This window comes from Malus sylvestris, chromosome 5 (assembly GCF_916048215.2).
Source record: "Malus sylvestris chromosome 5, drMalSylv7.2, whole genome shotgun sequence".
NCBI classification, from domain to species: Eukaryota; Viridiplantae; Streptophyta; class Magnoliopsida; order Rosales; family Rosaceae; genus Malus; species Malus sylvestris.
In genome coordinates this window covers 3,079,881-3,085,880 of record NC_062264.1, presented here as the reverse complement: position 1 = coordinate 3,085,880, position 6,000 = coordinate 3,079,881, and the positions used below count along the sequence as shown (strand labels likewise).

Below are 6,000 nucleotides of genomic sequence, written 5' to 3'. Positions count from 1 at the left end.
TTGAAAATTTAATCTTGTCGCTAAGGTAGGTGAGAAAATCATCTATAAGACTACTATGAATTCATCAGGCTATAGAAGAAAACTGGGCTCAAAAGGTTGGTAAGGTAGACCATCAATTCGAAGTTGAGGTTAACGATTTTAGTCGTCACCCCATTGAGTTGCTAAAATCTAGATATGAACTAAGGTTCGGCCTTTTACCTTCGCGGGTAGGTTTGAGGTTCCCTTGGTAAGGTGTTTGCTTGGGTAATTTCCTAAGTGGTAAATTCTCGCAACTAAGTTTCCTCAATGTCAAAGGAGTCGTTCGAAAAGGCGTAAGGAAAACTGGTGTAGTACAAGAAAGTAGATCAATGGTGTACTTCACTCCACCATTTGGTGATATCCTAAGTAAAATTTTGAGAAATGACGCCAAAGGTATACGCCCTCGAAACGTATCATACTACTTCCTTTCATAGCGCCACGTGTTAATAGGTCTTCACAGCTTCCTCAATACTCAACTCGCTCTTACAGCAGGAAACTAATTTGTGCTTCAAACTAATATTTGCTTATGGAGGTGATCAGAAAGATGGCTGGTCGAAGTGGTTATGGTTACCTAAGTGGAAAATATGGTTAAAACAACTAGAAGTTTATTGTTCTCCAACAAAGTTTACTCCTAAGTTTCCAAGATTTAGTTTCTTCAGCCTAAGTAGTCACTGTTAATCAATCTATCAATCGCACTACTAATTAACGCATATATCATACTTTTGATATTTTTGATATTGTTCGTTACCCTGAAACTGTGAACCGGTGTTCTGGCATAAAGGTGTCACTCCCAGACACACGAGTTCATGCAGAGGTACTCTGACATGAACATGATTGGGTGTAATAATGATTTACGCTCTAGTACTACAATCACGTGAAGACTGACGTTATGCAAAACACATACAAGTCCTAATTGCCTATAGCAATCTAGGACAAGACTAGCACCTACAATGGATCCAAATGAGCGTATGATGCGATGTGCACATACACGTGAAAGACTGGCCCTGGCCCAGGCAAGTACCAACACTGGTGCAGCAAACGATGAACATATAACATAAATATAGTCATGCCACAATGATTCGATAATTATAGTCAACACAACATTCATTGTAGCCATAAATTTAATTAAGGCATCCCATAATAGTATGCATAGTTGTGCATCCCGCATGATTCAGAATAATTTCGTAAATTCCATCAATTCGCTAATTCTTATAAACATTAGTCTAACCATAGGCATGTGTAGGAAATTCTTTTTCAATGTATAAATGGAAACTAAATAAATATATTCTATTTAAAAGCAAAGACCCACTCACAGTTACTTGCGATGTCACATCTATTCAAGCTAGAAAGCTGGAGTCTCTAATAGTAATTGCACCTAAGCATAATATTGGGACCCATTAGTAAACTCCACTAAGACAATTAAAATTTCAGAAAACAAAGTGCGGATTTGGAATCAAGGCGTTGAAATACGCTAAGGAGGGTCCTCGACAAATTTTGTAAAAAATCAACGGAAAAGTCAACGGTTAACCCTAAAAAGTCAACCGAGATGCCCCTACAGTCAACTACGTTAAAACTTTAGAATTTCACTAAATGGATGTCAAAAACGGACACGAGACATCGAAATTAGCTTAGAAGGGTTTCCGAGAAAATTTCATAAAAGTGAACACAAAATATTCCAAAGAATATTCCCTCCAATTTCATAAATGAATCTGGGCCGGATCTCGGGTTGGATTTTTTTTTTTGGTTTGGGTCGGGTCCACCCAGTCGCCGATTGGCCGGAAATCTGGGAATTTTCAAAACTTCGTAACTTCTTTGTTTCTTAACCAAATTCAACCCATAAATATCAAAACGAAGCTAGGAAAGTATAGAACAAGATTATACATATTTGAAAGTCCAATGGTGGTCGGAGATGGCCTGAATCTCGCCTGAAAGGTGATTGGTTCGTTGGAAACTGGGTAATTGGCCCAAAAATTGGACAAACTTTAAACGTCCATAACTTTGTCAATACTTAACGAAATTGAGTGATTCAATTACGAAAATCATACCTCAGGACGAAACGAACAGATTGGTACCCTCCTCGATGGCTAACTTACTGTGATTTGATCGAAAAATGTCTTGAAAGCCTCGAAGGTCACCAAAAACTTGGTAAACTTTAAACGTTCAACTTCTTCAATACTCAACGAAATCGAGTGATTTAAAAATGAAAATCATACTTCTCGACGAGATGAAGAGAATTGTTCCTTTCTCGATGGCTAGCTTGCCATGATTTGGCTAAAAAATGGCTTGAAATGTGTGAGATCCCATAATTTTATATATTGTTTAGAGTTATTAGGATGAACTATAGTTAGACATTATGCAGGTAGCGATCAATTATCATATAATATGTCCCATTTTAAATTATTATCTTTTTTTCTTTAGCAGCCACGTAGGTTACAGGAGGTGGCTTAAAAAGGCCATGCAATATGAGGTAGTGTGATGTATTAGAAGTGAATAAGAAATCCAGTTGCTGAGTGTTCCAAGATATAACTTGGATGTGGCTTCAAATAGCCTTAGGTGGATGCACTGTATCATTTCCTCCTTATTTGGTTGACACCTTGCATGCCACCATTGTCTAGCCGCCAAACCAACCAATTAGAGTCTTGTGCTAACCGTTTCCTACTAGTATAAATAGGAGCTTCACTCCATTTTTTATGGAAATAAGGCAGGATGCAGTGTTGGTGTTCATGTAGAAAGAAAGAGAGTTTAAGTTGGACTTTGATGTGTTGATCTTGTTAGTTAGGTTGTCTTGCCAAAGATTCGAGTTATCGAGGTGAGTGGTTTATGTAATGTGTTTAAAATATTCTCATTTTCTGATAAATGAAAACCATGAGATATCATGGGTTTTGAGCTATTTTTAAATATATCTCTATTTCAAGTTAAGCATGTTGGATTTTGTGAAGTACTTTCAGAGTTATTATATATCTGATCAGTGAATTGTTTGAGATGTTCATGGAGCATAAGAACTTTGGTGTTGCATTAATCCGAGGGATAAATGTAAACTACACACGGGGACATTAGGGCAGAATGACCATTAGGGGTCATGTGGTGAGTTACAATTTATGAAGGATATAATGGACACGTGAAGGGACGATGTGATATGGAATTATGTGGCTAAAGCTTTGATATTATTATTTTATTTTATAGTGTGATTAAAATGGCAAGCTTGACTGGCATATTACATATTCTACACACTGAGCGACGGTGGTTGTTGCTCACCCCTCACCTATTATTTTTTCAGATGAGTTATTTGGCAAGACAGGTGATAGACGAGCTGAGGTTGTGTTAGATAAGGGTTTTAAAGATTTTAATCTATTATTTTTGTACACCCTGTAAGAATTTTAGAGTTATTTTAATAAGAGGAGTTCATTTTCCAACCCGTGTCAATTTTCTTTTATTTATTTTTACTTTTATTCGCGTTCCGGGCGCGAGGTCTTATTTTTTTTCACCGACCCTGGGTCCGGGGCCTGACAAAAGGTCACAACTCAACTTGGGTTTCGATCCTGACAATCCAGAAGGAAGTTCGAGGTAAGGTTGGGTGTTCTAGGTTCGTGAGGACAAGACGAAACTCGTGGTGCTCTTGGTTTGGGTGATGGTGATGGTGGAGCTCCAATCTCGGTGCTGGTGGTTGTATAAAGAAATGATAGTGCTAGAGTGAGAAAGATAGAGAGAGAATAGAAAGGAGAGAGAGTCCCGGTTTGTGGTGGAGGAGAGGAAACATGGCAAGGAGAGAGTGGGGAGTTTTGGCATGTGTGGGCCCCACGAGTCAAATATAAATTAATAAATATTCAAAATATCCAAACAGAAAATGTTAAAATAATAATATAATAATATAATAATTTCAAAAAATATATATACAATAGTAAATATTAATTTTTCACAAAAGTATTTCTCGGATTCGTAGTCGTGTAAAATCTTCATCGTGGCTCTAATTTCGATTCTGGTTGCACCTACGCGTTAGTACCGTTGAGTACTTCAAGAGTACGGTAAAGTAATAACTCATCTAGCATCTAGGGCATTTTTGTCAATTCATGGTTTTAAAATTTATAAAATTGTAAAAATTAAAGACGGATTGTCACAGTTTCTGTTTTACTATTTTATCTTCGTTGTTGTTTTAAAGGAAAATTAGTAAAAATTGTATGAGAGATTACTCACATCTATGCAAATTGGATGCTAAATTCTTCAACGAACGTGGCAATATGCCAATATGGCATGCATAACGATAACACCATTATCATGGTAAACGAAAATGAAATCCACCATTTTTAATCTCTTATTGACTAAGGAACCCAACTCTTGATTTTAAGGAACCTAACTCTTGATTTTCTTCCTGTACAATATATATGGGTAAAACGATACTGATGGATATAAAAGAATTTTAACTACACTGATTAACTTTTTTTTTTCTTAATCAGAAATTACCAAAGTGATAATAATGACCAAGCATAGTTCAGTTCTTGAAACCAAATTCTATCAGCCAAAAAAAAAATGTGGAGTGGGTAGTGTGCAATTTATAAATTTCATTTTTTGTGTACAGTGGGCGGGTGCAAAAAGACCTTGTGATTGAAAATAATAAGAAATTGTTGTGATGGACACACACCCACAATTTATAAAATAATCACTTAAGAAATATGAGAATATCTAAAACAACACATCTGTGAAGCGTGTAGCGCATGTGATGCAAAAATGCCTCTCGTATGCGCGTGCAGAGTGACTAGTACAATTTAAGTGAACTTTCATGAAAATGGCTTGGACTAAGTTTATTTTAATAAAAAAAAAAAAAAAACCATGCTATAACTTTATTTAATGGAAAAGACTTAAATTTTAATGAAAAACTCTTAAATTTTTATAAAAGGACAAAAAAACTTAAATATTAATGAAAAAGACATAATTTTAAAAAATTTTAAAAAATTAACACAAGGACCCGCGCGCCCCTCACACAAACTGTTTATGAAACTTAATGGTACTATATTGTTTATGAAACTTAATACACTATTTATGAAACTTAACGATACTACGTTGTTTATGAAACTTAATGGTACGACACTGTTTATGAAATTTGCTACACTGTTTATGAAACTTACTGCACTGTTTATGAAACTTAACGGTACGACATTTTTTATGAAATTTTCTACACTGTTTATGAAACTTACTACGTACGCTGTTTATGAAACTTACTACGCTGTTTATGAAACTTAACGGTACGAAATTGTTTCTGAAATTTTTTACACTATTAATGAAATTTAATGATACTACATTGTGTATGAAATTTAGCGGTAGATGCTTGTCCCGGATTTTCAAGTTCTTTCACTATAATGCAATAAAAAGATTAAAAAAATATATACATATAAAAAAAAAAAAATGAATAAAAAGATGATAGAGATTAATGTCCACGCCATTAAAGTCATGCATGGCTAATAGCTCAATACCATTACTAGAAAAATGGGTAATGAGTCCAACAATGTTGTCAATGATGTTGCTCCACCCCTAACCCCCAACCATCCTAACCTACACCTGACTGACTCCCTCCCAACTATACCACCCCAAATGTGGTTCTGAATCGAACGAAACCCACTTCAATTTGAATTTTTAATTTTAGAGAAATAAAATATGCTTAGATTATGTAAAAGGGTTATGCAACTGAAAGACTGGTTGGATGCTCTTTGCACTCTCCTTTAGTTAGGTTTTTTCTTTTTCTTTTTCTTGTCCTTATCATGAAATAAAGTTATAGGATAATTTTTTATTAAAACTCAAAATTTTGAAGCTCTTTTTATTAGTTTTCTTATAATTTAAAGCTTCTTTCTTTGACTTCTCCCAAATTGTTAGCATGAATTTATTTTCTTTATGGATTTAACCTTACGTACATATAAAAAAGCGTAATTTTGTATAAAATCAATAAAAAGTTACAATATTGACAATAGATCAACAATATTTATGTTAATTATA

General features: G+C 34.8%; 1 long non-coding RNA gene across 1 annotated transcript; it reads left to right on the top strand.

The window, feature by feature from the left end:
• Positions 1-2,726: 2,726 nt before the first annotated feature.
• LOC126621818 (uncharacterized) lies at positions 2,727-3,431 on the top strand. The gene is made up of 2 exons (XR_007623200.1): positions 2,727-2,827; positions 3,296-3,431. It is a non-coding gene; the product is annotated as an uncharacterized LOC126621818 (long non-coding RNA).
• Positions 3,432-6,000: the final 2,569 nt, after the last annotated feature.